Below are 22,350 nucleotides of genomic sequence, written 5' to 3'. Positions count from 1 at the left end.
GGGTAGGTAGATAAGCGGGGTCCTATTAACCTAGGCCAGGGAATGGCCCCTTCTTGAGGCTCCAGGGCCAGAAGGCCACAGCTGTCTCCAAGACAGCAGAGGGTCACATAGGGTTAAGAGGCCATCTCTTTCCCCCACAAAGAGGAGGCTGGGCCCCAGTGAGGGAAGCGGGCAGCGTGCAGGAGTGGAGAATAGAGAGCCAGCTGAGGCAGGCTATACAGGGCCAGCAGCAACCTGTTTGTGCCTTGGCCTGGGGAGGTTTGAGGGCCTCTGTTTCTCCAAATCTCCCAGCAATCCTTCTCAAAATTCTTTCAAGAGAGAAAGTCACATTTAAAGTACCATTTATTGGGAATTCCCTGATGGTCCAGTGGTTAGGACTCTGCGCTTCCACTGCAGGGGGCAAGGGTTCGATCCCTGGTCAGGGAACTAAGATCTCGCATTCCGCATGGCTCGGCCCCAAAAGAATAAAACTAAAAAAATAAAGGACCATTTATTGAGCTCTTGCTTCATGCCAGGCTCTGTGCTGGGTATTTTATGAATATCAGTGCTGATTCACATGAAGAACCAACCCCTTTTATAGGTTGGAAAACTGATGAACAAAGAGATTTATTCACTAGTCCAAAGTAACTCCAATCCTTGTTATAACAAGGTGAGGGATGAGTGGGTAGATGGCTCTGACTGGATAGATGTTTGGATAGTTGAGACTAAAGAGAAGATGGAAAAAAGCAAGAGAATAGGGGGAGGGTGTAGACCTGCCTGCCCCAACTCCAAGCCTCGCTCCTTCTTCTGTTCCTTCTTGGGTTGTGCCTTCTCTCTCAGGGATCAGGCTCATTGTGAATGTCACACTCAGCCTGTCCCCAGGGCCCATCTGGCAAGCAAGGACAGGAAGGAAGACCCTGGCCAACAGACCCCCATCCTCTTATCCCTCATAAGCTACCCAAGTCACTTTGCACAGCAGAGTGAGGGCTTAGGAGGGACCAGGCCCTGGAAACTGTGGTCTCAGCTTGCAGGCCCCCAGCCCTGGCCTCCATGCTTTCAGAGGCCCTTGAGTCAGGTCCAGTGAGTTGTTGGGATAGGGCTGGTCTCAGGACATGCAGAGCCAAGATCTGGAAACCAAAGAGGGGCAGCATGGGACAGGGGTCCAAGCTCAGACTTCAGGGTCAGGCTGACCTGGGCTCAGCTCAGCTCCGTCACTTCCATGCCACGTGTAACCCCAGCCATGTCTCCCAGCATCTCACAAAGTAATGGGTACAAAGTACTTAACTCAAGCTGGCATCTCAGAAGGGCTCCGTACATATCGTTCTGATTATTGAGCCCTGCATTGCAGCACAGGCTCTAAAACGTACTTGCTGTGTGACTTTATGCAAATCACTTCACTTCTCTAAGCTTGGGGTCCAGAGGATCTAGAATCCAGGTTTCCTGGCTGGAGCGGCAGCAATTCTGTTTCCTTGGCAACCCAGCTTCCTCTCGAGGGACCATCTGGATCACGTCACTGTGGCAAGGTGCTGCCCGGGCAACCAGGTGTTTGTGTTTTGCAGTGGAAGCTCTGCAAGGTGGTAATTCCCCTCACTGGGGACAGGGTGGTGGCCAGGCAGGTGGCTGGAAGGAATCATCGCTGTCTCAGTCGTGCCTGCCCTTGCTATTCCTGGGTCCAGAGAGAAACAGACTCCAGAGCTTAGGAACTCTAGCCAATGACTTTCCTTGAAGAGCTATTAACAGATGCTTCCTTATATTCCTAGGCACATTTTCTGGCTTGTTGAGGCTGGCCAGGTGGGAAACGCTGCCCGGGGCTGGACTCCTGTAGGGAATTCCAAAGGACCCAGTCTCACCTGTTTGGGATGAAGAGCCACTATTGTCTCTGGCAGGAAACAGGAATTACTGGGGGGAAAAATTAGGACTCTGCTTTGGAAACAGGCACATAATTATAATGACAGCAGAAACTTGGTGCAAAGGACAAACTAATTCACCCCTTCAACAGACGTGCATGGGCATCTATTATATGCAGATTTTGTGACCGGCACTTAGGTAACCCTAGAGATTGTATGTATCTGCAAGGAGCTCACAGACCTGGACAGCTTAGGAAAAACACAATGTCAACAGACCCACCTCAGCCAAAGGAGAAGCTGAAGGGGTGGTGGCGTGCAGAACCCTCTGGGGGCCAGCCACTTGCAGCAGCAAACTCCCAGCCCGGAGCGGCTGGAAAAGCCGGGGACAGTTCAGGGCTAGCCTGGGCTCGGCCATCACTTCACACAGGTGAGCGCCATGGCTTTTACAATAGCCCACGAAGGTGAGCTCTGGCCCCTTTTCCAGATGGGGAAACTGAGGCTCCAAAAAGTGAAGTCCATGCCCGGGGTCACACAGCTGGGGAGTGGCTGGTCTGAGATCAGAACTGGGTCCATCTGTGTCCACAGTGCATCCTCTGGGGGGACCCTGCTCTCCTGGTGGGCTGTCAGGGGTGGCTCCATTGCCTGGAAGCGTGTGGCCTCTGTGCTGAACAAAATAAAATCATCTTCCACCTCTCTGTCCTTCTGGCTCTTTCTCTCTCTTCCTCTCTCTTCCTCTACCTGTGTCTCACCCCCCCCCACCCTCTCTCCTTCCCTCCCTTTTCTTCTCTCCCCCTCACTGTCCTTCTCCCCTCTCCTTTCCTCTCTCCTTCATCTCCTTTGTCTCCCCGCCTTTCCCCTTGGGACCACAGCGCCATGCACCACTGGTCCCACTGGCTGCAGCTCATCTCTGCCTAGGTGTCCCCTGCAGCCTCTTACTCTGGGCCCCAGGCCCACTGTCCTCGGGTGCACCGCCCCGTCCAGCCCCTGTCGAGCCCTGGGCTACACTCCCCAGAAATGCCTGTTGCTGCTTGGTGCTGTCCCCCTCCTGAGCGCCCTCAGCCGGGGAAGTGACATTCTGGCGTGTCTTCCCATTTCCTCCAGGCTCCGTGTGGTCCTGGGCCCCCTCTCAGATGTGCGGCCCCGATGTTTAGAATCACTGCCTCCCAATAAAGCGTCTGCTGGGAGGCCGGGAGGCAAGGGGCCCGCATGTGCGAAGGGCCCACGTCTGCGCAGACGGGGCTGGGAAGAGAGAAAATGGGAGCTCGCCCTCCACAGGCACAGACGGCAGGAAATCGGTGTGCCATGGAGCTGCATGGGAAAAAGAAAAGTGCAGCGAGTGCAGCGAGGCACCCCGCCCCGTGGGCTTGACCCTGAGCCGCTCCTCAACGTCTCAGGGGAGAGACGGCTGTGCCCACCCCCTGGGACAGGGCTTCTGCGTCTGGTTCTTTCCTCCCACCCCAAGTGGAGACAGAACTGTGGGGGGAGAAAAACAACAGAGGAGAAAGGCACTGCCCCTCTAAAGAGAGCGGACAGGGAGGGGGGAGGTGGCCCCACCTGTGGGGTCTGTTCCCTCCCCAGCACTGGCCAAGGCTAGACTTCGGGGTCTGGGTCCCAGGCCCCCTACTTGTGCGGAAGGGGCTTCCTCAGCTTGGAAGACCCACATGTCCACACAGCCAGGAGGCAGAAACTCCAGGGTGGCCCTGGGGGATCGGAGAGCCCAGCACCCCCAGCGGGGCAGCCACCACACAGGGGGCCACCTGAGGCCGTGAGAGACACACACCCGCCACTGCCAGGGCTTCCAATTCTGCGAGAAATCTCCTGAGTCTTTTAATGTCGTCGATTACCTCTTATTGAAGACCCATTGCTGGCCAGTCCAGCCGTGCCTGAGGGCTGGCTCTCAGGTGGCCGGTGGAGGCATGGGACTTAAATCATTGAGGATCAAGCGGGGACGATGGATGCATGACTGATGGGAAGAGGAAGGGTCTGTCTGTGGAGTACATGGGAGTGTGTCATCTTCATAGAATACAGAAAGAAGTATCGTGCCGTGTCAGCAGGGGAGGGTTGGTAGTGAGGGGCACCTGAATGGGGTGGCAGTGGGGCGACAGGACCTTTGAAGCGTAGAAATCACCCACGTGGCATGTCCAGCCACGGAGGTAGGCCACTCTAGGTTTGCATCCTGTTCCCTGCTTTCAAGCTGTGTGACTTCAGGTAACTGACATAACCTCTCTGATCCTTAGCGGTAGCATCAGGTAACAAGGGATGATAACCATATATCCCTACCAGTTGTTCGTGGTGTTTGAGATGTTGAGGATTAGATAGATGGTGCAGGGGAAGCTGTGCCTTGCACAGAGTGAGGACTTGGTGTCCATTTGCCACATCCCAGTACCTGAGGCAAAACACGTGCGTGAAGAGTACCCTGTCCCCAAAAATCAGCGGTGAGAGGAAGAAGACTGGGTCGGGGCGGAGGATACTGTGTAGTGGAGAGGGAAGGGGAAGAAGGAGGACAGTGCCCTTTTGGAGTACAGGGGGTATATAATAAGTATAAATAGTAAGTATCCGTAGTAGTATCATTTTAATTGCTACTGTTACTCTCTGATGTGAATGTCAGCGTGCAGAGGGCCTTGCAGGATCACCTGGCCTATTTTTATCTGAGAGGAGACTGGCACAGAGAGAGGGAGCAATCTTCCAGCATCCCTCATCATACCAGCAGTAGGACCGGCCTGATGCGGTACTTACCACTAATATTCTTCCTGTTACTGCTAGTAGCACTGTTACTCCCAGTAGCACTGTTACTCCCAGTAGCACTGTTACTCCCATGCCAGCTACTATTACTGCTATCTCTATTACTCACACTAGCCTATTGCTTCTAATACTACCATTATTTTCCTAGTACGATGAATCAATTAAGGAGTGAAGTTTTATTGAAGTTCTTACCATGTTCCAGGCGCTGGGCAAAAATACTGCAGAGACTTCCTCTCCTTTCATCTTTATAAAGATATTAAGAAGAAACGGAGACTCAGAGAGGTTAATTACTTGCTCAAGGCCACACAGTTAGCAAGTGGCAGGGCTAGAATTAGACCCAGGCAGTCCCGCTCCTGCACACCTGGGTACCAGGTCAGACCGCCTCCCAAAAGAAGGAAGGAGGCTTGACAACCCCGAGCCTGGATGAATGGAGGCCTGGATGCATCCCAGGAGTAGGGCTGCCTTGTGAATTAGCCCAATGGGCAGCTACCTTTGGGGAGGGATCTAATAATCTCTCTCCTGCCTTGTTTCACAAGACCTGAAATTCCACCTTCACATGATTTTCTTTGGATTGAATTTCACGCGCCTCTGTCAGCCTCGTTCATTCAGTCTGCCATTTGATAATAGCATGGTGAGGGGTGGTGAGGCCAGGTCCCAGGCTCAGAATCCTGGCTTCCAGTTCTGGCTGCTTGTAGCCTGGGTGACTGTGGGCCGGTCCCTTCATCTCCCAGTGGTGGGATGTCAAATCTGAAGCTCCCAGCTCAGGGCCTCATAGAGTGGCCCCTCTGTCCTTCCCCTGCAACTCTGCGAGACCCCTGTCATAGCCCCAGGTGTAATAGTCCTTGCAGATGAGACCCCCACCCCCAAGGCCCAGTCCAGTGATAGCAGGAAACCAGCAGATTGCATCTAGAAAAAACACAGAATTTAGAGATTACTCATCCATTCATTCAGCAAACGTGAATTGAGTACCACAGCGTCCCAGGCCTATGCTGGATGCCTGGACAGTGTGAGTGAGGTAGATGTGGTCCTTACCCTCCAGGAGCTCAGGGCTCCATGGGGAGGACAGACTTCGAATAAATGCCCTCCGACGACGATGTAATCGTTGTGACAGGCCCTACAAAAGACACGTGGAGGGGGCGGTGAGTCTGGGAGCTTAGAGAAAGCTTTCTCAAGGAAATGACCCTTGCAGCAAGGCTCCAAGGAGAAAATCTGCCCAAAGATGAGGACAGAGAAAGACATTCCAGGCAGAGGAAACAGCACGTTCAGAGGCCCCAGGTGCAGAAGGAATGTGGGTTCAAATTTTCTCTCTACTTCTTCTGACTCGGTAGCTCTGTGCAAAATGCTTCTCTCTGAGCCTCAGTTTCCTCACCTGTAGAATGGGAACAGTTGCCACCTGCTCCCCAGGGTTCCAAGCAACTGAGAGGTTAAGGGGTGTGAAGGTGGTGGTGCTGGCACTGCCCCCCTGAATGCCTAGGGAATCTGGAGGCTGCCTCTTGGCTCCTAGCTTCCAAGCACCCCCGACACTTGAGGCTTCTGTCGGTCCTGGTTGTTCCTCAGCACAATTAGGTAATTAGGCCAAATTCAATTACACACCACACTCCCAGGTCTGTCTGGGGCCCGACGGGGGCGTGGGCTCCCTTTGCTGGCGGGGGGGCAGTAGCAGTGCTGCTCTCAGAGTTGTGTCTTCCTACCATGCATCCCAGAATACTGCGTGCATCCCAGATGGGGAAACTGAGGCAGGGAAGAGGCAGTGTGCTTAGCCCCAAACCTCAGGGCTGAGATCCCCAGGGCTGATTTTTTCCCTCCTTGACAGCCCCAACCCAAACTGTGAGCCCATGGCTTGTCCCACCTTTCAGATTCATCACAGGGGTCCTGGCTCCTCTCCCCCTGGACAAGACCCCCCCCCCACCGAGGGTGGGGTTCAGCTTCCCTGCCACCCTTGGATTTGTGGCAGTTTCTCCTCCCAGCTGCAGACTGGTACCCAGCCACTATTCAACACTTTGAATGGTGTGTGAATTTGAGGGGAGAGCACACCTTGACTTCCAGGCTAAGGGGTGTGCTGTTCCCACCTGCCAGGCTCAGCTCTGAGGATCCTGATTTCAACATCAGGCCTCCTACTCCTCGCCCTGCCCTGGCAGCCACTTTGGATTTTCCCCAGACATTCCTTCGTGGCCTGTCTGCTCACGTCCAGAGCCCCCCGGGGGTGGGGGACACCTGGGACCACACTGCAGGTGTGAGGGGAGTCACCAGACCCCCTGGGCTGCCATGGGCTGTGAGTACAGGGCTAGAAGGGAGCAGGCGCCTGGGAGAGTGTCCTCTCACACGGGACTGCAGGAGAGGAGGGTGGGAAGTGCACCAGGTGACACAGGATTCCTGGCGAGCTTTAATGGGCTTAGGAAGTTCATAAAACGGCTGTACTGCTGCCCAGGATGCGCTGAGGTGCTTGGGCCTGCTTCTCGAGCACCCTTCCTCTCCTCTCACCTATCACAGCACCCCAAAACAGAAAGGGCCCCAGAAACCATAAGCCCACCAGTGTGGGATCCCCTTTACAACTCCCCATCCTCAGCTTACACACCTCAGGTGACAAGGTGCTCATTACCACCCTGGGCGGCCCTGACTGTCAGGAGGTCCTTCCTTCTTTTGAGCCCAAACCCGTCTTTTTTTCAACACTGCCATCCTTTCTTCTGATGCATGTGACTCCCACTGTGGATGAGAAAAGGACTGAAGGGTCCAGGGTCTGGCCCCCGACCTTCCTGTGAGGAGGGGGAAGAACAGAGTGGGGCAGACCCTCCCCACGTGAACCCCAGCTCATAGAAAGAGACAGTGGATGGACAAGAGCCCTTTAGAATAGTAAGTCCTCATGTGTTTAGGACTTTACAGTTTGCAGAGCACATCCTTGACATTACCGTTGGTGGAAACATGGAGAGATGGCCTGGGGCTCTGGAACAAGTCAGAAGACCTGGATCTAGTCCTGGCTCTACCACTAACTTGCTGTGTGACTGGAGGAAGCCCTAGTCCCTCTCTGAGCCTCAGTTTCCTCATCCAAAAATTAAGACTAGGCTCTCTTCAATGCTGAGAGTTGGGGGTTCCAAATAGGCAAGCAGAGACCCTGTAAGGAAAAGGGGTGCACGTGACAGGCCCTGCAGGCTGTGAGGCACACTGGGGTCATGTGGTTGTTGGAGCAGCCTGCATTCAGCCTTGCCGGGCCCCCCAGCCTAGCATCAGGGTGTGTGGCCTGAAATCCTTCCCCCAGCTGAGCGCCATTTCTTCCTCTGCAGAGAGGAGGACGGCATCCTCCTGGTACCTGCAGGAGCCTTTGTCTCAGGAGCAACAGGAGTGAAGTTTGGCCTCCCCAGGCCAGACAGGGAGGTGTGCCGCCCAGCCAGGCAGGCAGACAGACTGACAGCTTCAGCAGGAAGGGAAATTGCCTTTCCATCTGCAGGGAGCTTATGTCAGTCCAACTGGGGGCCGTCCGGAAGTCCCCCGTCAAAGCTGTGTCCTGGGAGAAGCAATCAAGCCCCAGGACTGCTGAGGCACAGACATTCGCGCTGCCTTGGCCGTCCCATCCCATCCCTTCAAAGGCGACTCCAGAAATCAATGGGAAGAGATTCATGAGGGTCCTGGGTGGCGAGCTCCTCATCACCTCTGGCAGCCCCTTTGTTAGCTGGCCTGAGCTTCCTGTCTGAACAGGCTGCTCCCACTGAGAGGCAACCCACATTCTTGCAGACAGCGCGTCGGGGACCCAGTCTCTGGGCTGGCAAGCAGCGGGAGCAGGGCACCACAGACCCCACTGTTCACTCATTCATTCCTTGATTCACTTATTCATTCAGGTAGCTGGTCCATGCTTCATTCACACAGCAGATATCAAGCATCTGCTTGGCATATTGTAGATCCTGTCGATAGAACATGTGCAAAACAGACAAAAGTCGCTGTTGGCAGGGAGCCTGATTTCTGGCAAGGGAGATAGCATTAGCAAGAGAAATAATTGAAATACATCAGTCCTCGGTGCTAAGGAGGAGCCTAAGTCAGGAAAGAGTGGTAGCAGACACCAGGAGGGGCTGCAGATACGGGCAATGCAGCTGAGGAAGGCTTCCTGAGACTCAGGTGTCCCCTGGGTGGAGGCCTGCAGCAGGTGGGAAGTGAGCCTGGCCGCCTGGAGAAGAGCATGGGGGCGTCCGCAGCCTGCAGGCAGGGAGACGGGAAGGAAATGAGGTCAGGGAGGTGACAGGGGCCAGGTCACACAGGGTTTTGTGGGGCCATCATAAAGACGTGGATTTTTACACTGACTGAGCCAGAGCGGTTTAAGCGGGGGAATGATGAGCTGCGACTTCGGTTTTGGCAGCATCATTGTGGGTATGCGTTCGCTAGAGATGCCGTAACAAAGTACCACAGACTGGATGGCCTGAACAACAAGATTGCATTGCCTCGCAGTTCTGGAAGCCAGAAGCCTGAATCGAGGTGGTGGCAGGGCCGTGCTGCCTTGCAGGGCACCAGGGAAGGAGCTGTTCCAGGCATCTCTCCTGGCTTCTGGTAGTTCCCCGGCTCATGACAGCAGAACGCCAGTCCTCACAGGGCACTCTCCCTGTGTGTGTGTCTGTCTCTGTGTCCAAATTTCTGCTTCTTATCAGGACACCAGTCATATGGGATTAGGGTCCACCCCCATGACCTCATTTTAACTTGATCATCTGCGACCCTGTTTCCGAAAAAGGTCACATTCACAGGTACTGGGGGGTAGCCCTTCAGCACCTTTTGGGGGAGGGGGGACGCACAACCCCACGGCCTCTCAGCCTCTTGAGAATGATCGCTGTTACCTCCTTTGGTCCTCCCTGGCACCTGGTATTAGCTGGCCTCGCTCCCATTTTACAAAGGATGAGGCAGAGGCCCAAGGAAGCCAAAGTGACTTGTCCAAGGCCACCAGCTAGTCGGTACTTGTTTCCTAAGCTCAGCCTCCAATGCCAGGCGCATCCCCACCCTCCACAGCTCCTCAGCTAGCAGGGACATGGTCAGCTCCTTCCTGTCTCCGCTCCGACCCCTCTGGCCTCTCTGTGTAGCTGAGAGGCTGTGGGCATCCTAGTGGCATGGGCAGACAGCCTGGGCACAGCTGCCTTCCCAGCTGAGTGGATGGAGGGGCAGGCAGCTCTTAAATACGGAAGCCACCTGAGGGACCATTTCATGCCTGGTTCCTGGGTTCCCTCCCCCATCCTCTCTCCTCCTCCAGCCTGGCAGGAGGCTTTCCTGGATCCCCAATAACCTCACAACCCTAGGGTTTCTTGGCGGTGCCAGTGGACGTGTGGGGCAGGGGTTGGTTTTGTTTTCTTAATGAAATGATTATAAGATTTGGGCCGATGCCAAATGCAGACTTCTGGGAACGCAGCCTGAGTGTGGGTTGAGGGCCCTGCTGGAGGATACATCCGGGAAGGGGGTGGGGAGCAGTGACGGGAGGTTCTGAGCCAGGTAGGTCTCATTCTCCACCGTGACCCCCATGCCCCCCCTCAGGTGGAGCCCTGGACAGCCTGGAATGTCAGGTGGATGGCTGAATCGCACAGAGGCTAAACAGGAAAAAGAAACACAAAGAAAGAAGACATTTCCATATATGTAATGTGGTGTGCTGGAAAGAATATAAAACATGACTCTCATCACAGCTCTATCTCGCTGTGTGACTTTGATGGTCACTCTCTCTAGGGTCCCATCTTGGGAATACGGTGTTACGGTTGCTGGTGCAGGATTTAGAGGCAGATGGCTGGGTAGTTTAAATCTTTCTGCAAGTTGTCTAAACCTTTCTGTGCCTGACTGTTATCCTCTGCAGGGCGGAAATAATAATCACACCTTATCAGAGAGGGCTGTCTGTGAGGATGGCATGTTGATACTTGGAAAGTGCCTGGAACTGTGCCTGGCGACCAGCAAGCACTGTGTCAGTGGGAGCTATTACTGTGGACAGAGGAGAGGCCTGGATCCAGCTTGGGGCTCCCAGCTCTGTGTCCCCAGTGGGAGTGTGCCCTCCCACTGTCCCCATGTGTGGGTAGGGTCCCGAGGCCTGGCAGAGACACCTGCGTTGGCTGGCTGGGAGCTGAACGTCAGCTGTGCCTTCCTTCTTTGAGATTGTACGTGTAGAATTAAGGAGGCTGACCAGGGTGAAGGAGGAAGGGAAAGAGGCAGAGGGAACAGTACTATCAAAGGACACGGGAGTTTGTGTCCTGACCCCTCAGAGGTGGGCAGAAGCCCCAGAAAAAGGTCCCTGGAGGCAGAGCCCCTGAATCAACTCACGCCCAGTGCAGCTGCTTGAGCCTTCCTGGGGCAGCTGCGCTGGCAGTGAGACAGATGCTTCACGGCCGGTTATCCTCCAGTATGTGTGCGTATGTTTACTGAACCCGCTCTATGCCCTGCACGCGCTTCCATGCTCCCTGAGAAGGATCAGTTGAATGGAGACAGGTGGCCAAGCAGCTCCCAAGGCCTGAGCTCACGACTGCCACACTCCCGTGGACACCACCTGGGGCCTTGCTGTCTTCTTCACTCTCCCTCTGAGTGCTGGAGCCCGCATGGGTGACATCTCTGAGTCACAGGGATCCTTGTTGAGACCTGCTGAATCAGCAAGCCCTGCTTGAGGAGGACCTGGCTCCGTGGCTCTGGGGTTCATTGTTCTGCCTCTCAGTGTCAGCTGGAGGGAGCTGGGGTTGTGTATGCCCCTAGCCCCCTGCCTTACAGAGGAGGTGACCCAGCCCTGAGCCTGGGAACCACTTTCTACCCCCCCACCCCCACCCCCCAGGGGGACCTACATCCGGTGGCTTTGCTCATTCATACTTACTGGCCTGGGCTGGGACAGGATCCAGGAGCCCATCCCCCTGGAGGTGAGAGGGGGAGGCCTGGAGGAGGCTCCTCGGGCACCACAGACTTCCCCCCTGCCCCCACCTCGGGGCCTCCATGGCCTGGTTGGTCCTGAGGAGGTAGGCTCTGCACGACAGGCTCCCCAGCTGGGTGAAGCATCCTCCCTCGCGCTCCCTCCAGCGCAAGCCGCGGCTGCCTTCCCGGCTGCAGTGCTGTGATTTACTGGCGGCTCCTTCTCGCCAGGGCCCACGGCAGGAGGAGTTCAAACACCCGCAGGAGAAGCCACCAGCTATTGATCCCTGAATCAGGCTTCCCAAGGGCTCCCGGACCTTCATCAAGGAGCCATGGCACCAGGGCCGCAGCTCTCCCTTTCTTCTTCCTTCTTCTGCCTCCCAAGTCATTCCTCCGGGCTGTGCCCCCTCGCCGAGGTCACTCGGAGAGCTCCCCGAGTGCGCTCAGAGGTGGAGAGTGCCTTTGTCTGCGGCCGCTTTCCTATAGATCCTTATCAAGGCAGGCGCCCAGGGGGTGGAGCAGGCCACTTTGGGCCTCAGGCTTTTGAGCAAATCTTTGGAAGTTGGAAAAGTGGAGTTGGAATGTGGAGTAAGTGGAGAGAAACCCTTCTGAAGCAGGAACTGGTTGGAGTACCCATATTTCTCCAGACTCCGGGTTTGTAGTATTAAAAGCCTGCTAACCTAGTGAGCGGGACTGGGGCTTGAATGGGACCCAACGGGCCTTGGAATTAGCATGTGAAAACGGGAGCTTTAGCCAGGAGGCCTTCTGTGAGGGCTGGTGAATAGATTCTTGGAAACAGTTTGTTTTCCTAATTACATAAATCTGCTAGTGGAGAGTATTTACCTGTTTTTTTTTTCCTCACCTGGGGAAAGTCAGTTGGTCCCAGGCCTGTAAAGTTTAAATAAGCATATCACTACTCTTCTCTCACCCCACCTCGGGGCTCCTTCCAGAGTAGGTCCCAGGGAGAGCTGGGAGGTGGGGGAGGAGTGGGGCTGTCACTAGTTTCCCAGGCCCTGCCACCAGGTCTGCGTTCCTCTGATGGAAACCTCTGCCCAATTCCAGTCCAAATTCTGGTTCAACCTATAGGAGTGGTTTTTTCTGAATTCCGTGCCTGGAGCCACATGGTACCACCACATACCAGGTATTTCAAGAATGAACCTGGAAGTTCCAAACATTTGGGTCTTTGGTGGCTCCAAAGGCACTAAGAATCAGACAAATGTTGTGACCTATCATTGCAGAGCACTTCTGGGAAGGGAGGAGCCAGAAGAACTGCGTTCTGGTTATTTGAGGTCTTAGCAGCTTTGAATTTTGTATAATCGAGGTCTGAGCCCTGACATCATGTTAAAACCAGATTTATGATAGAAAACAGGTCTTAGGGACATCTATCTCAGTGTTTTCTTCTGAAACGTGGACCCAGGTGTCGTGCCTCCTCAGTTTCTGGGTGTCACTGGCTGAGCCCTGGGCTTTGGAGTCTGTGGTACGCAGGATCTGCAATGGGGACTGGGCCAACCGAAGAGAAAGATGGAGGGCCTTCACTGGCCACAGGGCTCTTCCCTCATGGGCTCCCAAACCCCTGTGGGGCTGCTTGGGAGGGCAGGGCCCCAATGGATGTCTCAGTGAATAAATGACGGTCCCTAAAGAAGCCATTGTAACCCAAGATGAGGGAAGGCTCCTCCGAGGAGGGGAGACTGAGCAGAGCCTGGAATTTGGGCAGAGCAGAAAAGTCCTTACCCTGGCTGCCCCAGGGTTGGCCCTGCAGGAAGGCGATGCAAATTAATCTCTCTTGCAGGAAGCTAGTTCTTGTCCAAAAGGCAGCAAGTTATAAAGTATGAATTAATCCATTTAACCAGCTCCTCTGAGGGAAAGCCCATGACAACTGCATTTCCAAATGCCATCTCTGAAAGTGATATTTCAAGTGGCAGTGGGTGGGATTAGAGCCTGCTAACGATTTATGTCAAACAAGGCGCAAGAACATAATTTCTAGATATGTGATTTGTTTCAGGCACTTCCAGGGCTGGCAGTAGGACAGACACGGAAGTTCAGGGGCCAGCCAGAGCTCAGACTGAAAAGGGGGGGTGGGGGGTGTAATCGGGAGTGATGGAAGGAGAACAGGAGAAGCAACGTCAAAGGCTAGCTGACCTCGTCATTTACCCATGATGGCAAGGAGAGCAGTGCAGGGCAGTCTAGTACAGACGAGATTTTTCAAGGCAGTTCTGGTTGCCTTTCATTAGGGTGAATGATGGGGCCCCACTTACCTTCCTAATTGTTTGGGCAGTTAAGTCGACACTCAAGAAACCTTCACTGCAGGTGGGCTGGGGGAAGGGGCTTAAAGCAAAGTTTCTCCCAAGAGGGTCGTGGTGATGGGAAGTGCCCACGAAAGAGGAAGGAGCGAAGAACCCTTTGGGGTGGTAGGGCGGCGGGTGGGCTTCCAGGTGTGTCTGCTCAGCTCAGCGCCAGCAGGTCTTGCGACAGACAGGCTGGAAGGACGAGGCCGCGGCCACCACAGGATGCAATGTCAGGAAGGCAGCAGCTCCCGGGGCGGGGCAGTGCCGCGCTCAGCAGCCGCCCCCGGCTTCCCTACCGCCGCTGGTTCCAGGGCACAGGAACTCCCCGAAGTCAGCGAGCTCGAGCGTACGTGCGCCCGCTCACCTTGCCTCGGGGAATCCCAGGGGCGGCAGGGGCATCAGTGCCAGGGAAGATGCCAGGCCGCCTGCCTTCTCCGCCCCCTAACCCGTTCCGAAAATCCTTTAAACCAGGTCGCAATCCGGATGTCCCAGTCCCGCCCCGCCCCCTCTCCTCCCCCGGGCCGAGGCCGCCTCCAGGCCAGCTCCCTCCTCCGCCCCCACCCTGCCTTCCACCCTCATTAGCATGGCCACTTGGGAGGATTCTCTGGGGGGCGGGAGACACCCGAAGTCATCCACCGCCTGCGCATTCCCGGCGGCCCCCTCGGGCGGCAGCGTTCCGGGAGACCCACTTGCACAAGTGTTGCTTCCAATTTATTGCCTGGGCGGGGGAGGGAAGGGGGCCTGGTCGCCGCCCCCGCCCGGAGGCTGGAGCGCTGCTTGTCGGGTCGTGCGTTCGCTCGGCGGCGGCGTGCACCAGCACCACCCCTGCGTGCAAGTTTGAAATGTGAGCTGCCTCCGATTCATACTCGCTCGCGCTCCCTCGCAGCAAAGTGGCTGGGCCGACGGTCTGCGCGCGCGAGTGAGTGCGGGTGGCGGGCTGGGGGGCGGGGGTGCGGACGGGAGGCTCGCGGGGCGGGGAGGGCGCGCGCGAGCCAGGGCTCCCTGGAGACGCCGAGGCAGGTCTGCTAGCCTTTCATCTTCTCTCCGCGCTCCTCCTCCTCCCTCCCCTCCCCCCGCCGCGGCGCGCCCGGCCTCCCCCGAGCCCCCAGCCCCACGCGGGCGCACGCAGGGTGGGTGGTCGCGCCGGCGGGGAACGGGCGCGCGGCGCAGGGCGCTGGCCGTGGGAAGTTTCGCTGGCGCGCCCAGTGCACCCCCGCCCCCCGCGCGCCCCCGGCCCATCCCCGTCCCCGGAGGGCTGTCGCTTGCGCCCGGGCGCGCGGCTGGCTGCCTCCTCGGCGGCGGCCCCATTAACGGAGCCTCCGCCTGTGATTGGCTTCGCCCGGGAAGCTGGAGACTGGCGATGAATAATTGATGTGTGCTGTGCGGTAGCCGGACGGCGGCGGCGGTGGCGGGCAGCAGCGAGCGGGAGCGCGGGAGTCGGAGCGCCCTCGGAGCGGGCAGCGCGGAGCGAGCGGGCGCCGGAGCCACCCGGGCCCCCGCGCCGCCGCCGCCGCCGCCGCCCCGGCGCGGAGCGGGGATGCAGGCGGCGCCCGCTGCCTGCGTGCAGCCTTTGTTCGGCGCCGGCTGAACCCTGCCCCGAGTCGCTCGCTGCGGCCGCCCCCGGCTGGGCCCCAGCCCCCTGCGGGCGCCAGGGCGGTACCGCAGCCGGTGCAACTTCCAGGTAAGTGCGGGGTTGGAGGGGCCGGCGCCGGGGCGCCCGCGGACCGGGCCCGGGCTCCCTCCGGCAGCGGGGGTGAGTGTGCGTGCCTGTGTGTGACAGAGGAGGGCCGGTGCATTGTGGGTAGCGCCGTGTGCTGCATGGTGTCAGCCCGAGGCTTGGCCGCGAGAGTGGCACCGGCGTGCACCGGGCCTGTTTTGTGCGCCCACACAGGGGCCCCTCATTCTCTTCGGGGTCCGGGGCCAGGGTGCTCCCCTACCGCCCCTACTCTCGAAGGTGAAGTGTTGGCTCTCCAGAAGACATTTTACAAGGCTCCGTCCTCAATCGGCTGCTATTGCAAAAATAAGAATCGGCCAGGAAGCCTTCCGCGGAGGCAGCGGCCGAGGGTTCTCAACTTCAAGCTGCTCCTTTGTCAGGATGCAGCCCTAACGCTGAAAGCGCCCAGAGACCCCAAGGGGCGCTTGTGGCGCCACCATTGCGGCAGAGCGCCCTTCCGAGAGCTGGTGGGTGCAGAACAGACTTCTGACAAGTGTTTGCTGGGAGGCCGGCTGGAGGAGGAAGAGGAGGAGAGACGGGTTTGCACTAGAGAGCAGGAAGGGGCCTTTCTGGGGGTGCCTGACACCAGGCTGTGGAGACCTCGTTTAAGACCTTGGAGAGAGGGTTTCTCAGAGGACTGCCTGGGCTGAAGGTTTGTCTTGGTGGTCAGGAGCACGTGGGTTTGGTGTTGGGGTCTTAACAGGCATTGGTGCCTGGAGCACTAGATAGGTCCCACTTCTTGAGTCCAGCTGGAAGCCAGCTTGGGTGAGACTAGGAGACATCAGGCTGTCTTTCCCTGCCCTAACCCTTTGCACCAGTGAACCTCCATAGACGGGCTTCAGGAGACCATCACTCTCAGGATGGGGGCCTGGGTCCCCTGTCCTTGACCATCAGGCTGGACTGGCAGGTGGGTGCTAGGCATGGCTGGTAGCCCCTGCAGCAGGAAGGTCTTGTGAGGCGGCTGGCAAGGAGTTGGTACCAGCGAGCTTCTTAATGGGCCATCCTTGAGAATGGGCCAGAAATTGGACTGGGGAATGAGTTGGGGTGGGCAAGGTGATGGCACCCTGAAATCAGGGTGACCCCAGAAGGTGTATAGGGACCAGGCCCCTTCCAGTTCTGGAGCTCTGGGCCAGAAGCTCATCTCCCATCCGCTACAGAGCAGAAAGCTCTGTCCGTCGGCAGGAGGTGTGTGGTGGGGGGGGGGGTGAGTCTTGAAGTCCACGTGGCTACTGGTAAGCCTGTTCCCCTTTTTTGTGTGTCAGCCAGGCAGTGACTACCCCCCAACTAGCAGGATTCAAGTCCCCTCCTGAGCTATTTTTACCCTGAACTTCCTTAGTGAGAAACCACCGAACAGCGATGCTTTGGTGAGAATCTGGGTCTTTACCGGAAGCAGCAGCCTGCACGGAGTTTGAGACTTGCTTCTGGTGCTGTCTCTGCTCCCTGCACAGCCTCCTCGGCAACAAGAGCCCCTTCGCCTCTCTCTCTTTTGCCTCCTGGTTCTCACGACAGTCTGTGCACTCAGAGACTTGGTAGCGCCGTTTCAGATGGCAAAATTGATGTCCTCTAGAACACCCAGTAGGGGACAGAGGAAGCCAGTCAGCTCCGACTGGAGTGTGGCCTTGACTGTGAGCTCCTTGAAGGCAGGGGCCATGTGTTACTCATCACAGTGTATACCCCAGTGCCGGCCACCGTGCCTGACAGGTGCAAGGTGCTCAGCGACTACTGAGTGACCGCAGGAGCGGAAAGCTGGCCGCGTGCTGCTTTCCCTGTGGGAGTGGGGAGGTGATGGAGAGATTGAAAGAGCGCTTCTGCTTGTAAGTCAGTGTTGGCTCCGTACTACGCAACAAGGCTGAGCTGAGTCCCTGGGAACTCCAAGATGAGTTCCGAGTCTGATGTTAGCCAGGCAGACTGAGAGCTCCCACAGATGTTCACCCAGAGTCCTACCTGGGAGCTTGCTCATGGCTCTTTCAGGGTCACATGCCAGGGAGTAAGGACGGCGGAGCTGTGTTTAGAACTGCATCGTTCAGTATGGTAGCTACTAACCGCATGGGGCTGTTTATACCCTTAAATTAATTACAAGTTCAGTTTCTCATTTCCACCAGCCACATTCCAAATGGTCAGCAGCCACGTGTGGCTAGTGACTACCAGATTGGGCAGCTCAGATCATAGAACACTTCCACTGCGGCCGCAAGTTCCATTGGACAGCTCTGGCCGAGAACGATGGAGATGTAGGACAGAAGTGAGGTGAGGACACTAGACCAGAGGCCACAGGTGTGACAGTGCAGGAAGAGTCCATCGGATACAGGGACCTTCCATTTTCTTAGCACTGCATTTTCTGACAGCCTCCCAGTAAGGAGAGTATAGACAAGCCAGGTGCTCCCACGTAGCATGGGAGAAAGCCGAGATTCAGTTTTGCCCAAGGTCACCCAGCGGGCGGCGTGAGCCCCAGGTCTCCGACTCCTCCGCCAGTGCATTACCACCCAGCAGAGGTCAGCCAGGGGGCAAGGGTGGGCAGCGGTCCCAGGAGCAGCCTCAGACCTCCCTGAGGACCGTCTGGGTGCCCAGTAGGCGTCAGTCTTTGTGAAGTCATCCATGGATCAGGCGGGAGAGCCTGCTCAGCCTCGTGTCCCCAGGAACAGAGAGTTCTGAGCTGTCAGAGCTGGAAGGAGAGGGAGACGGGCTCCCTGGTGAGGGAGACGGGCTCCCTGGTGAGGGAGGTGTTTACCTTGATCTATGCGGCTTTGGTCCCAAGGGAGAGGCTGGCTCTTCTCCACAGGGAAGGACCCCATCGGTGGGCCTGTGGCCAGGTTCATTAGCACCACCCCAGAGGGAGGGGAGAAGGGGTGGGGGACATTTGGCGAACACAAGATGCCCTTCACTCCCGCCCTGCCAGGGCCCGCTGCCCCTCATGTCACGGGCCATTCGAGGTGCCACTGTCCCCTTTGCTTTCCCTGAAGCCGCAGCTGCAGGAGGAAACTCTCCCAGGGCCTGGCAGAGAGGCAGCAGCCTCACGAGGGAGCCTGCTCAGGGAAAAGCAAGGCCCCTACCCTCTAAGCACTTCCAGCCTCTCTGGGCCAGAGGGGCAAAGTGACTTCCTGCCCCAAGGTCATACGGCAGGGCAGGCCTGGGATGGAACTGATGCTCTCTTACGCTCCACTGCAAATCCCAGTCTGCCGTTTTGAACTTGGGGTTTATATAAGATCTAATTGTGCCTTGTTTCACTTTCCTCCTCCATCCCTGTGAGGTCACTTTGTCTCTGGCCTTGTCCCTGTGTCCTGAGGTGCCCACCTCCCCCCTGCAGCAGGCCTCACTACAGCCCCCTGCTCCCCTGGGCCCTGAGCTGACCAAAAGAGGAGGGCTCAGTAGGGGCTGGCTCTCTGCCAGGGACCCCAGCACCCCCAAACGGGGGTCCTCAAGGCCCATCCAGGGGAGCTTGAGAGATGAGAGGACCTTTGGGGACAGTCCCAGGTTTCCAGTCCCCTTGAGTGAGGTGGAGGTGTTGTTCAGGCCTCTGCTTACCGTGCCTTTCCCTGGAGCCAAGACGGGCCGCCTGGGGATGCCCACAGCACTCTTGATCCCCAGAGTCTGATGTGCCGTGTGCCCTTCAAAACTGACTGACAGAGCCAGACCCTGACCCCACCACCCAGAGCGCCAGGCAGGGCCTGCCAAGCACTCTGCTGCCCTCCTGCCCCCTTGCTCTCAGTAGCTGTAGACATGGCACGGACTCCTGCTTGGAGCCCCCTAGGCCCTCTGGGTTCTCCGACTGCCTCCACCTACCCTTGGGGGGAGGCCAGGCCTTACAAGTGCCGGGCCCGGGGCAGTAGTGGGTGCTTTGTGCATGTTTGGTGAATGAGGTCGGGACTTTGGCCAGGAAACCCACATTCCCTGAAGCCAAGGCTCCCCGGTCACCCTGGAGTTTCAGTAGTTGTGGGGTAGAGCCCAGCCTCTGTGATTTGCCTTTGGTTTTGTAAAGCCCCCTCAGATAATTCTGATACTGTTGGTGGCAGCATGGCTCCCAGGGCCTAGCATTCAAGTGATAACATCTATGATCTGTTACCAAATTAGTGTGACCTTTGGCAAGTCACTTCCCCTCTGGGGGGGCCTCTGTCCTCATCTGTATACTGAGAACATTGCCCTCTGTCTCATCTCTGAAAGGTAGACTCCACTCCAGGAGTTGAACTACTGGAGTCTTGGGCTAGAGGGGGTGTGTGTACGATGTGAGGAGACAGGAGACTGAAGGAGGTCTGGCCCTGCCTTTGGGTGCTACCTGCTGCCAGCATCTGAGGATGCAGCGGGAGACAGTAAGGTGCACGGGGGGGCCAGGAGAATTGAATGAATAGAGTCTTATGCTCCACACCCTAGGACCTGTAGGAGGAGGGGAAGGTGGTGCCCTTGGGGCTGGGGTAGCCTGAAACTCTTCCCAGTGGCCCTTGATTTTGGAAATGGGTAGGATTGGGGTCTGGGGTAAGAAGGGGAATGAATGTCAGGTGGCACACCTAGGGAGGCGGTCCCTCCTGGCGAAGCAGCAGAGGTGAGCACGGGAGGTGGGGCCATAGCCGAAACAGATCTTATCCCAGGAGCCTGGATCTTATCCCCAGGGCAGGGGGCAGCCAGGGAGGCCCCTGGGACTCCAAGGGCTTCTGGGAGCAGGGATGCTGTTGGGTTGAGGCAGGAATCCATCCAGGGAAGTGGGGGAGCCCTTCGAGGTTGGAGCTCTGCTGCAGGAATGTCCCTGTCTCTGCTGACGCAGTGGAAAGCTCGTTTCGTTGCAGGGTTCCTGTTCTGCGGTCGCCCGTGGTGGGGGGCGAGGGCAGCCAGCTCTTCTGAGGAGCTCCGGGAACTTGGTAGAACTTGTCCAGGCCTCCCCTCTGTTCTCTCCTGGGAAAAAGAGAACCTTGTCTGTAGACTCTGCCCCTAGTGCCTCGGGGGCCCTGGGGGGGGGGGGGGGGAAGGAATGTGTTACAGCCACGCCCCCGGAGGGTTTAAATCCATGCGGGTGGTTCCTTGGGACTGGGACTGGAGGGCACAGGTGTCGCGCACCCTCCCGTGCCTCCGGCAGGGCCTGAGGCGGGCCCGTGATTTATAGGCACCCTCCCTCCCGCCACCCCCCAAGAGTGTGACCCGACTGGCAGGTTTGTAGTCGTGCACAGGAGACTTAACAGCCCTTGGTTCAGACCATACATGTGGGAGGGAGGGCTGTGGAAAATGGGGGGCCACATTTCGGAGGGGAGGGGAAAAAAGCCCAGGGAGGAGCCCATCTTTCTGTCACCTCCTCTCCACCCTGCCGCTACCAGGCCCAGCTCGAACGTCACCAGCCAGGAGGCCTTCCCTGGTCCCCTGACCCCAGCACACACACAGACACAGGACCCCATCTCTTGGCGGTCCTTTCCACTCCTTCGAGCTTCCGGGACCCGCAACCTTACATCAGTCTGTTTTATGTGGTCGTTTGCCCACCGGGTGTCATCCCCACTAGGTTGTACATTGCTGGACAGGCCGCCCCTGACTAGTATCGATGCAGGGTACTACTCAATATACATCTCTTAAATGACCAGCCCGGGCTTAGGTGGGTTGCAGCAAAGGCAGTCACCCAGGAAGAAACAGAGAGGTCCGAGCTCTTGGGCCAGCTCTGGCTTCCCAAGTTGACATGTGACGTGAGGGAGTCCTCATCCTTCTCGAGGATCCCACCTGTAGGAGGAACCACTGGGCTTACCATGCTGTCTGATCGAAAGGCCACTAGCCACAGGTGGCTATTTAAGTGTATATTAGATAAAATTAAATGAAATTCTATGTCAGGCCCTCAATCACACTAGCCACGTTTTAGGTTCTCAGTAGCCCCGTGGGGCTGGTGGCTACCATATTGGACAGTGCAGTGGTTGAATGTTCCCGTCATCGCGGAAGGTTCTGCTGGACAGTGCTGGAGGCTGTCTGAGGAGCCTCATAGCTCTGTCATCACAGATCTATAAGGAAGCAGGGTCCCGGGGCCTCTGCCTGCCTCTCTGTTAGCAGGTCCCACCCCTCTCCGTGCACGGGGCCCTGGACTTTCCCCGCTGTCCTTTCTGTGAAGCACAGGGCCCCGCAGAACTTCCCTGTTTCACCCACTCCCACCCACACCCTGGGCTCTTCAGTGAGGCCGCCCAGAGCCCTTCCCAAGACAGCTTCGGGGAGTAATTATGAAACCCACATCTGTCGTTTACTGGGTGACCTTGGGCAAGTCACTTAACTTCTCCAAGTCTCTGTCTCCTGATGAATAAAACACAGCTGCCTGTGTCTGCCTCTGCCCAGCGGGGTTGCGGCAGTGGGTAAATGAGATGGGGCTTTGAGCACTTAGTGTCTGGCACATAGTAATTGCTCAGTAAGTGGCAGCTCTCATTACTACCAGGTTGACTTCATACCCTCGCAGCGTATGATCAGCTCCCAGACCAGCTGGGCTTTCGGTTTCTGTTGAATTCCCCAGCCCAAGAGCCTGGGTCTCGGCCACACCACAGGCTTCAGTTCTCTTGTCTGTAAGGTGCCCCTTGCACTGTGTGTTGTGACCAGAGACCTGGCCGCGCAGGGCGGAGGGCGGGCTGTCCAGGGGCTCGTGCTGCCTCCTGCGTGGCTGCCGTTAACAGGAGAGCCTGAGAAGGCCAGGGGAGAGCGAAGGGTGCAGTGTGCCTGCCACTTGTTCTGTCCTGATGAGAAGCTGCAGGGCTTCCCCGCTGGCAGCCGTCTGGTGCCCTAGCCCTGGAGGAAGGGTGAGTGGGCCAGCACAGGCGCCCACTTTCACTTCCTTCTTGGGGAAGGACCTATATATACATCTACACCTTGGACTCCTGAAGCCCTCTGGGCAACTTGCCCAAGAACTTCTCCCTTCTGAGGTCCACGGATAGTTCGTTTGGGTCCATGAGCCCCCCCAACATGTGTGGAATGCATTTTCTGGGCAGAGGGCCTGTGAGCCGCGTCGTGTTGA

At 57.2% G+C, this 22,350-nt stretch overlaps 1 protein-coding gene across 9 annotated transcripts in view; it reads left to right on the top strand.

The window, feature by feature from the left end:
* The window catches only part of ZMIZ1 (zinc finger MIZ-type containing 1), a 231,882-nt gene that overhangs the window by 149,298 nt on the left and 60,234 nt on the right, over window positions 1-22,350 (top strand). Inside the window, exon 1 of one of the 9 annotated variants that reach the window (XM_033842286.2) lies at window positions 14,207-14,606. The exons of the other annotated variants lie outside the window; for them this stretch is intronic. The gene's annotated coding sequence lies outside the window, so the exon portion shown is untranslated. Of the gene's footprint in view, window positions 1-14,206; window positions 14,607-22,350 lie in introns of those variants that run through there. 9 annotated transcript variants of the gene reach the window in all.

This window comes from Tursiops truncatus, chromosome 16 (genome assembly GCF_011762595.2).
Source record: "Tursiops truncatus isolate mTurTru1 chromosome 16, mTurTru1.mat.Y, whole genome shotgun sequence".
In the NCBI taxonomy this organism is placed as follows: Eukaryota; Metazoa; Chordata; class Mammalia; order Artiodactyla; family Delphinidae; genus Tursiops; species Tursiops truncatus.
This window is presented reverse-complemented; position numbering and strand designations above follow the sequence as displayed.